This window comes from Dasypus novemcinctus, chromosome 16 (genome assembly GCF_030445035.2).
Source record: "Dasypus novemcinctus isolate mDasNov1 chromosome 16, mDasNov1.1.hap2, whole genome shotgun sequence".
NCBI classification, from domain to species: Eukaryota; Metazoa; Chordata; class Mammalia; order Cingulata; family Dasypodidae; genus Dasypus; species Dasypus novemcinctus.
Window position 1 is genome coordinate 65,131,316 of NC_080688.1, and position 11,322 is coordinate 65,142,637.

An 11,322-nucleotide genomic window follows, 5' to 3' on the forward strand; every position below is an offset into this window, starting at 1 on the left:
GCCTGCCCAATCTGAGAAAAATGAGAGCACTGCTTTTTGGAACACAAGCCTGTTCACGTGGTCCCCAATTGATTTGGCCGCATTGATTCAGGGCTGGGGTGGTGCCAGGGCCCGGGCAAGACCTTTGAGCGCTGTGGCTGTGTGTACTAACTAGAACCTCTGCCCTCAAGAAGCGCCCCGTCTGGCAGGGGGCTAGAAGTATGTAAGCAAGGAAGACTCGCAAAATGTGATCAGTGCTACTCTGTCAGCAAGAACGGAGGCACTTGCACCAGAGGACACGAAAGCAAGGAATGTATTCTGTCTGGGAGGGGTCTCAAAAGGTTTCCCAAAGGAAAAAATATTTTGAACTAGATCAAGTGAATTTTATAGGGAGCACAGCTGCCTGTTCATAATACCAATCGTCTTATATGAGAGGAAAGCACATGAAAGAAAAATTTAGTTTTCCATCTAAGTTTTCCAGCTCTCTGAAACTCAAGCCATGCTTGCCATTTTAAGTATATGACTTTATCTCTAAGTACTCAGCCTCAGGAAGTCAGTGATGAGGTGAAGTTCCTGAGAGGAGTTGTCTGGGGAGAGTATTCTTTGTAGAAAGAAATTATAGAAACAGCGTTAGATCCTCTACAGTTACAGAAAAGTTTCTCCTCCAATAACTGGGGAAAAATCTTGATCTCTACTCTTGAAAGGTAGGTATCACTTATGTCAAACAGGTTCACGTCAGGAAAGGACACCAGTTTTAACCCAAGCAGAAGGGAAGTGCCTTGAGCAGTAAATTTTGCCTGTGGGAGGCTCAGTATTAGGGGTACTTAGATAAGGCTCCTCAAATGCCAACAACAAGAAATTATTCTTCATCATTACACTACAGAGGGACATACCGTTTTGCTGATTCCCACGGAGATTACACACATTGATTTTCAAGACAGCAGAGCGAGGAAATAAAGGTTGAGCCTAACACAGCTGCACCCTCTTTCTCCCGGGTATTATTTCTCCTTGCCCTTGGTGCCGGCAGGTCCTTCAACAGAACCTCAAGCCACCTGCAGATGGACTCCAAGTTCCCGGCCAGGTCGGGCTACCAAGGTGATTCGAGGTGAGTCTTCCTCTGCTGTTCGTTGTTTTAGTTTTATTTTGTTTTTTCCATTTTAATCTTTCCCATTCCCCTGCCAAAAATAAATAGTAAATCAGAACTGGGCAGCCTGCAGAAGGGGTGAAGAATGTTTCGTTTTCAGAATGCTTCCTCTGTAGCAGGGAGTCACTACTAGAAAATAAGGGGTCATGGGTGACCACACGAGCTGCCCCTGCCACTTTCTGGACCCACCTAAGGAGCCCCCGCTCCATGAGGAATGGACAAGGCTTTTCTATTGGTGAAGATGGGGTGGGGGTGAGGGGCAGAAGGGATCCTCAGCCAGACAGATTTAGGATTAAATATATGCGTCCTTACTAGCTCTGGAGCGCCAAAGTCTGTTTCCGTAGTCTGTCTGCCTTCCTCGTACAACAAACAGGGAATTACCATCAGCTAGTGTGCCAGCCCCAGTGTTAGTCTCAATGAACAAAGTCCTCCCCACTGGGTGGCTGGAGAGCGGCCTTGACACAGCCCCAGCTCAAGTGCTATGCAAACCAAGGGTTATACAGATGCTAATACCCTTATTATCATGGATTCCCGGGTCCCAGCCGCCTAATAAACTAAATTTGCTTGACCTGAGCCAAGGAAATGAATTTTTAGAGGAGATAATTACCCCAGCAATAGGATAAAGAAGAAAGAAACCACTTTTTCTAATTGGCAGGCTTTTTTTGTGTGGATTTTACAAGGACCAGTTGGAACCCTGTCAAAGAGGTAAGGCCAAGATCAGAGTTCACCAAAAGAGAGGAGGATAAATGAGAAAACAATGAAAGTGTTTCTGGTTTTGCTTTCCAGCATTACCATGAGACATTAATGCTTTCCTGTGCCTTGGAACTTGGAAATTACTCCGCTGGTAAAGAAGACAAGTGACAGGGAAGCGAGGAGAGGCTCTTCACTGAGAAAAAGACACCCATGGGCAGGATGTAGCCCTGAGTTTAGTCATGCTCTCCTCACCCCTGAACATTTAGTCTTAGGGCTTTCAAGGTCAGTGGGATATGATGTCATTTACCATTGTTGGAGCCTGGTAGACCAGTCAGACAAAGATAACAAAACCTGCAGTAGGGTGAAACTGGAGCTAGGAGGGATTTCAAAGGTTATTTGGTGCGTGGATTCCCCATCTCCAACCCAATCACCAGAACCGTACATTTGTGATCAGGTTTGTACAGTGTGGTGCATTTTCACAAAGACTAAAAGCATTTTTTTTTTTTTTTTTTTTTTTTTTTTTTTTTAAAGATTTATTTATTTATTTAATTTCCCCCCCTCCCCTGGTTGTCTGTTCTTGGTGTTTATTTGCTGTGTCTTGTTTCTTTGTCCGCTTCTGTTGTCGTCAGTGGCACGGGAAGTGTGGGCGGCGCCATTCCTGGGCAGGCTGCTCTTTCTTTTCACGCTGGGCGGCTTTCCTCACGGGCGCACTCCTTGCGCGTGGGGCTCCCCCACGCGGGGGACACCCTTGCGTGGCACGGCACTCCTTGCGCGCATCAGCGCTGCGCATGGCCAGCTCCACACGGGTCAAGGAGGCCCGGGATTTGAACCGCGGACCTCCCATGTGGTAGACGGACGCCCTAACCACTGGGCCAAAGTCCGTTTCCCTAAAAGCATTTTTAGATTGCATTTTGTATCTTACTTATTTTTTAATAGATAGTGTGTGCCCGGGAGGACACAATTCAAAAAGTACAAAAGGTCAAGAAGAGAGAAGTACGGCTTCCTTCCATGTCAGTGCCCAGCCACGCGGTTCCTCTCCCAGGAGCCACCATGAAAGCCAGTGATGCAAAAAGGTTCCAAGCTGGCTTCAGCCAAGTTCTCCCGTCTTCCCCTGGAGGTCTCAGAGGCACCTTAAACTTGTCATGTCCCAAACAGATCATCTTCCCAGACTCTGCTCCTCTTCCAGAGCTCCACTCTCAGAGGGGCACCCCCTGCCTCCACCCTGTGGCTCTATGGATCAGCTTGGGCAGTAGTCTCTCCCTCACCCCATATACAAGCCATCCCAAATCCTGACAATGTTATCCTCAAAATGTCTCTCAATCCCTCTGCTTTTCTCTAAGTCCCTCCCCTGCAACAACCTCCCATACAAGCCACCAGCATCTCACTTAGGAACTGGTTGATAGACTGGCCTCCTGTTGCTTTCCCCAATTCTGTTCTTACATCACTCCAATTCATCCAGGCCCCCTCTCCTGCCAAACAGTTGGGCTCGGTGCTGATCTGATTGCATACACTCAAAGGTGTCTTTCTACAGCTCCTGGAAAGAAGACAAACTCCCTTCCTTGGCCTGCAAGGCCTTGAGTGGCCTGCCACCACCACCACCACCACCCCCCTCGCTGTTTCAAGTGTCCTTCCTCATGCCCTACGGCCTAGGCACATAGTATCCCTCAGCCAGAAATGCTCCTCTCCTCTCCATGCTCCTCCATGGCCCCAACCTCTGTGATTAGGTCAACGCTCCCAACTGCTCCCTCCACCATTGTACACCACCAGAGTGCTAGCACCTCCCTTTAATAGCAGTTACAATACTTGCAATTTTACATTTAATTCTGATTCCTTGATAATGTCTGTCTCCTCCTCTGAGCTGTAAATTTATGAGTGCGGGACAAAGCCTTATACTTCATCAAACATTGTACCTGGCAAGGAGTAGACACTCAACCAATGTTTGCTGAATGACTATTTTTTTTATTATCTTTATTTTTTTTATTTTTTAAATTAAAGTTAATAGATCACAAGGAATGTTACATTAAAAAATGGCGAAGACCAAAAAAGAAGGAAGGTCCAACAATGAGCCCTTGATACTAATGACTATGCTTGTGAGCCTGTGCACCTGAAATAAGAACAAGGCCTAGAGCTGCAGGGTGCCTAAGAGTTACCTTCTGAGAGCCTCTGTGTTGCTCAAATGTGGCCAAGCTCAAAACTAAACTCAGCATGTAAATGTGTTGCCTTCCCCCCAGCGTGGGACATGACTCCAGGAGATGAGCCTCTCTGGCACCGTGGGATTACTACCAAGTACCAGCTGATGATGTAACTAGAAAATGACCTTGAATAAAAGGTCAGACCAGCAGAATATCTCAGTCTACATATAATACCACGAGTTAAAAATGCTTTTTGACCTGAATCAAAGGGGGAAATGGAAAGGACAAATGAGTTTATATGGCTATGAGTCTCCAAAAAGAGCCGGAAGGTTATCAGAGGGGTCGCCCTTATGCACACCTCAGCAGAGTCCCAGAGACAGGTAAAGTAGATTCAACCTCAGATATTGGTTCTTCTGAGGGCTACAGAGACCCACAGGTTCTATGGTCATGGCAGATGGAGTTCAGTGCCATGTCAGTTGGCCCTACTTTGGAGTTTGTGTTTCTGTGTGATGGAGCTGGACTCAGATGTGATCTTTATTCACAAGCCTTTCCTGTTACTTTTACTGGATCTGTAGTTGGCGCTGGGGTTTAGTGTATACCCAGGGGTCCTGAATCTCTGAACTGACCATGTGATAGCCAGACCCTGAGCCTCAACAGACTTGCAACTCCTACACTCTAGTTTATTGGACTTATCCCACTCAGCTAACATGGAGGTGAAGAACGTCAACCACCACACCAGGGAGCCAAGAGTGCTTACAACTGAAAGCAGAGAATTGCATCCAGCATCCATGTGGAATCTAAGCCCCCTCTTGATATAGATGTGGAGTGGACACAACCATTCCAAGGTCCACAGGATGGAGGAATAGAGTATGGATTAGAGTGGACTTACTGATATTCTATTCATGAACTATTGTGATTAGTAATCAAAGAAAATGTAGCATTGGTGTGGAGAAAGTGGCCATAGTGGCTGCTGGGGGTAGGGAGTGGGAGGAAGAGATGTGACATGGGGGCATTTCTGGGAGTTGGAGTTGTCCTAGGTGGTGCTGCAGGGACAGTTACTGGACATTGTATGTCCTCCCATGGCCCACTGGGTGGACTGTGGGAGAGTGTGGTCTATGGTGTGGACCATTGACCATGAGGTGCAGCAGTGCTCAGAGATGTATTCACCAAGTGCAATGAATGTCTCATGATGATGGAGGAGGTTGTTGTTATGGGGGGAGGAGTGGGGTGAGGGGGGGGGGTGGGGTATATGGGGACCTTATATTTTTTGAATGTAACATTAAAAAAATAAAGACAAAAAAATGATTAAAAATCAAACAAAACAAAACATAAGAGGCTCCCATATAACCCACTCCCCACCCCCCACCACGTCATTTTTGTAAATTGTATTTTTTTGAAGATATATACATCACACACAAAAAAATTACACTAAAAAATATGAGGTTCCTGTATAGCCCCCACCCCACACCCCACATCTCCCCACACAAACAACCTCCCTCATCATTGCAGCACACTCATCACACTTGGTGAACACATTTTGGGGCACTGCTGCACTACACAGACAATAGTTTACCCTGTAGTTCGCACTCTCCCCCAGTACATTCAGTGGGTTATGGCAGGATATATAAGGTCCAGCATCTGACCCCGCAATATCATAAAGGACAACTAAAAATCCCAAAAATGCCCCACATCACATCTCTTCTACCCTCTCCCTGCCCTCAGCAACTACTGTGGACACTTTTTCCACCTCAATGCTAAAATTTCTTCTATTACTCATCACAATAGTTTTATAGTAGAATATCAGTAAGTCCACTGTAGTTCATATTTTATTTTCCATTCTGTGGACCCTGGGATGCTGATGTCCTCTCCACTTCTAGATTAAGAGGGGGCTTAGATTCCACATGGATGATGGATGCAATTCCTCTGCTTACAGTTGTAGGCATTCTTGATTCTCTGGTGTGGTGGTTGACCATCTTCACCTCCCTGTTAGCCGAGCTGGGTAAGACCAACAAACCAGAGAGTAGAAGTCGCCACTCTGCTGAGGCTCAAGGCCCAGCTGGTACATGGGCAGTCCAGAGATTCAAGTCTCCTGAGTATGGACCATCCCTAGCGCCAACCCCAGGTTCAGTAAAAGTGACAGAAGAGACGTGTAGAAAAGTCACATCTGAGTCCAGCTCCATCACACTCAGGAGCACAGATTCCAAAGTAGGGCCTTCTGACATGGTACAGAGCTCCAAATCCATCTGCCATGACTATATATATACCCTGTGGATATCTGTAGCCTTCAGGAGAACCAGTACCTAGGGTTGTATCTACTTTGGCTTTTTCTCGGATCCTGCCGAGGTGTGCGTAAGCGCGACCCCTCCGATGACCTCCCAACTCTTTTTGGAAGACTCTTAGCCATATAAACTCATTTGTCTTTGCCATTTCCCCCTTTTATTCAAGGTCAAAGAGCAGTTTTTAACACTTGATCCAACATGTAGGTTGAGATATTCTGCTGATCTGAGTTGACCCTTTTATTCGAGGTCTCTTTCTAGTTGCTTCTCCAGTTAGTGGTCGGTAGTAATCCCTCAGCACCAGGGAGGCTCATCCCCAGGAGTCATGTCCCATGTTGGGGGGAAGGTAATGTATTTACATACTGAGTTTGGCTTAGAGAGTGGCCATATTTGAGCAACATGGAAGCTCTCAGGAGGTAACTCTTAGGTACCCTACAGCTCTAGACCTAGTTCATATTTCAGGCACACAGGCTCCTAAGCATAGTCATCAGTATCAAGGGCTGCTGAATGACTGTTAGACCAATAACAAAGGAAAAGTAATTTATTCTGAGAGTCTGTCCCTCCTAATTTTGGGAATTAAAGGACCTATTTTTTATGAAATAAAAAGACTGGTAGTAGGGAGTGGATGTAGCCCTGTGGTTGAGCGCCTTCTTGCTGGGTTCAATCCCTGGCACCTCCTAAAAAAACATAGTGATAATAAAGAGATGGTGTTTATTTAATATACTTATTTAGAAAAATTAAATGTTGGCAATCCTATGTGGGGTTCCATCAATTCAAAACCCTAAAGTTGCAAGACTATTGCTTAAAGTTCAAGAATAGAATCAGAACCTAGAGAGACCTTACAGAAATCTAAATTTGTCACTAATGAATAAGGTGCCCCCAAAGTTGAAGGAACTTTATCAAAACTCCCTAAAACTGATTTTGTACTCTTCTTTCCTTCCCTACCTCCTTCTTTCCCTTCTTTGCAGTCTGAGGCCCTTCACGTGTCTATTCAAATCTGAGAGGCTGAGAATTTTCCAAGATCACCCAGCTTGTTGGCAGCATATTCAGGTCTAGAACTCACCCAGCCTTCACCACTGCCTCTGAGTATTTACACTTAGGAATGCACAACTGCCCCACGTGTCCAAAGGAACACAGCAGATGGACAGCAGAAAGAAACGGAAACATTCACCATAGCCAAAAGGTGGAAATCACCCAATTATCTGTCAACTGATGAATGGATGAAAAAAATGTGGTGTATACACACCATAGAATAGTATTCAGTTGTATCAAAGGAGTAAGTTCTGATACATGATACAACATGATGAAACTTGAAAACATCATGCTGAATGAAGGAAGCCAGACACAAATGAATAAATATTGTATGATTCTGTTTATATGAAATATTGGGAATGGGCAAATTCATAAAGACAGAAAGCAGACTGGTGGTTGCCAGGGACAGGGGCAGGAGGAGGAATGCGGAATGACTGCTAAATGGGTATAGGATTTCCTTTTGGGGTTGATGAAAATGTTTTGGAACTTGATCTAGACAGTAGTTGCACAGCATTGCAAATGTACTAAAGGCCACTGAATTGTATTCTTTAAAATTATTTTTTTATGGTATGTGAATTTCACCTCAATATAAGAAAGGGGGGGGAAGAGAGAGCGGGAGGAAGGGAAGAAGGAAGGGAGGAAGGGAAGAAGGAAGGGAGGGAGGGAGAAAAAAACTACAGAAAACAAGCCAACTCCTCCTAGCTAGCTAACCCAATGCTTTGCACAGACTGGGAACTCCAAATGAATGAACCAACAAAAGAATGAACAAGTAAATAAATGACTGAGTCTGTTCACTCTGAACTCCTTCTGGGACCCTCACAGCACTGATGATCTGCACTCCCCGTTCACAGAGTGTGCTTGGCATTCATATTGCAGTCCCCAGCCTCTTGCCACCCTGGCTACACTGAGCCGGGTGACAAGGACCATGTCCTCAGTTCTCCCACACCCCAACCTTGCCGACTCTTCCGACTTGGGGGACAAGGCTGGCAGGTTAGCTGATTGGGTCTCTCCTTCCGCAAGCATCTGCTGAGGCCGGCTACATGCAAGGCTTGCTGCAGGCACACTGTCCCTCCCTTAGGGAGTTTGCTTTCTATGGGTGAGACACGATAACCAAGTAAATAAATACATAGAAATCACAAATCCACAGTCACAAGTGATGTGGCCAACCTGAAGAGACTAAGGACCACGGGTGAGCAGGGTGTCGGATAAGAGTGGCTCTTTTTGGTTTGTGACCAGGAAAGACTTCCCTGAGCAACAAAGATCCAGGTAAGAGTCTTCCGGAAAAGGGAGACAGCAAGGGCTGTCCTGGGAACAGCAGAGAGCAGCAGCGAGGCTGCGGGCTGGGTGGTGTCAGCCTGAGGAGAGCAATTGGACTTGCAGAAAAGAGAACTCTCTGGGGGCCTGGGTGATGCGGAGCCTCACAGAATGTGCTGGCAAACCCAAGATAACAGAGACAACCATAGTGTCAGGAAAGACACAGAGCACCCCAACACTGGAGCAGACACGCAATGCTCAAGCATCAGCTCTGCCACATTAGCTATGTCACCTCGAAGCTTGCTTTCCCCAGGAGCACATATGGAGGTTAAATGAGATAACAGATGTTGAAGAGTGTAAAGAAGGACCTACAGACTCGTGATACAAGAAGAAAAGCCAACATCAGGTGTACCTGAACCCAGCACATGATTCTTTTGTACACATACCCTAAGAGTGTCCACTTATGCTGGCTGGTTAGTCAGTAAACCTTCCATTTGTAGCATCACTGCTGGATACATTTGTATAGTAACTTTGTGTGTGTACATACACACACACACACATATATGGCTCATGTCTATTTCTCTTTTTTCTTTTTGAATGGAGGAGTATATTAAGTAAAATTTGCTGATGAGGATGACAAAAAAAGTCTCTAACATTAAAATCATCTGAAATCCGTCATTTATTTAAAATTGCACAAACGTACAAATCTGAAAAGAAAAGACAAACTATCATTCAATGCTGAAAGAGAGCTGTGAAAGCAAGTATGAGCTAAGCTGTTGGCCGGGTTCTGGCCTTCCCAGAGGAGCTCCAGCTTTCCTTGGCTGTTCTTTGGCATTGAACAGCTCCTGATGCAAATAAAGAGAGACTTAGTTGCAGGCTCTGGATGGGTTTGGAGCTGGCCATCTCTGCCTTTGGAGAGGAGATGCCTCCTGGCGCATCAACCATCAGGCAGCAGCCCACCCTACTGCAGGCTCCGAGGGTTCCTCTCTGCTTCATCCTCAGGTCTCCACCCAGCTCCCCCCTCTCCCATGCCCCTGCATTCCAGCTGACACCAGCTCTGTCTTCTGGGAGCCCCCCATGTGCCTACCACTGCTTATCCAAGTCAACTTCTGCTGGGATGGTCTGTCAAGACACTTGAGGGCACCTACTCTATGAGTAGTAAGTCCCTCATGGTGCCAGGGAAGGTGGGCATAGCCAGTCTACTTCTCACCCACCTCCTTCCCATGCTGTGGCTGGAGAAGCTCACTAGCACCCAGACTCTGCACCAGACAACCCCCACCCCACCCCTTGCCTTCCATGAATTTACCCTTAACCCTAGCCAGCGGTCTCTCAGTTTCCTCCATTGGCTGGAGAGGAACCTGATCATGGGGGAGAAGCAGGGTAAATTCCACCCCAGTAAGGAAAATACAGTCCAAGAAAGCACTCAACAAATGTATGCTCTCTTCCCCCTTCTCTCCTGATGATGGATTTGGGTGACTGGGTGAAGGATTGGGGTGGTGATATTTTCTTCTTCCAAGAAAACATGCTCCCTTACTCCAGGATTTCTCTGCCTTCTCTATCTCACACAGGCTTCCAGTCCAACACTCAATCTCTCGTAGGATTTACTTGACACTTTAAAGGATCTGGATAGCACATACACTACCTTGGCTGCATTCTTTAACTAATATTTACTAAATGTCCCTAATAGGTGTCTGACAAGGACTATGTGTGTGGCTAAAATATCTATTCCCCTTCCTCTCCAAGAATGTACATTCCTGGACAATGTAGGGATGTTGACATGCCAAATAAAAGAACAAAATATTCTAACAAATGAAGAGTGAGTTGGGAGTTATGGGGAGGCCAAGAGGCAGCACATGGGGGTCAGAAGAAAGTAGCTTGAGTCCTGGTGTCATAAACTGGCAGAGCAACCTCCAGCAGGTAGCATCACTTCTCTGAGCCAGTGCGATTGGCAACATCACCCTCCCTGCTTCCTGGTGCTGAAAATGTTCTAGAAACCAAGTGGGATCATGTAGATGACTCCCCTTGGAAAGTTTAATATGTTATACAAACACCAGATGTTTCCTCCCAAATAAAGTTTTTGGTGCCTTTCTTGGGGTAGGTACAAAAATTGAATCAGGTTTAAAAGAATGGACCCAAGGTCAAAATCTATAAATGCCAGTTGAGGCATGAGTTTAGATTCTGAGGCTCTGATTCAAATTATGGACAAGCCCCTTTACCCTTTGATGAATACTAAATATGCTCATCTTCAGTTATATGTATGTACATGTGTTTTTACATACACACACAGAGAGACACATATTGGAAGGAGGGAAGCCAGGGGTGCCTGTAAGGGCCCCTTTATAGGAACTTGATGCTGCATATCTGCAAATGCAGTAAACTCTTTGCAGGTACAATAAAAATAAAATAGACTATGATATTACAGAGACAGGTGCTCAACTTCAGAATTTTCATTTCATGCATTCCTGGTGGACACCTAAATTGGTATGAGCTTTCTGGACAGTAGTAGATTATTTGAATTAAAGTCCTTAAATTTTTTTCTAGTTTCTGACTATCTAGAAATGTATTCAAAGAACATAATCAGAGAAGAAGGCAAAAATATTTGTACAAGGATTTGATTTGTCTTATTTTGGAAAAATTGGAAACAAGTGCAAAATGATAGTGGGATGAGAAAATAGTCTAGAGTATCTGTGTTAGGAAACACTGTGCAACCATTAAAATGTCTGCTTTCAAAGAATTTATAATGACACGGCAAATTATTCATGGTAAGCAGGATTCAAAACCATCTACCCAAAGTGGTCTCAAGTTTGAACAT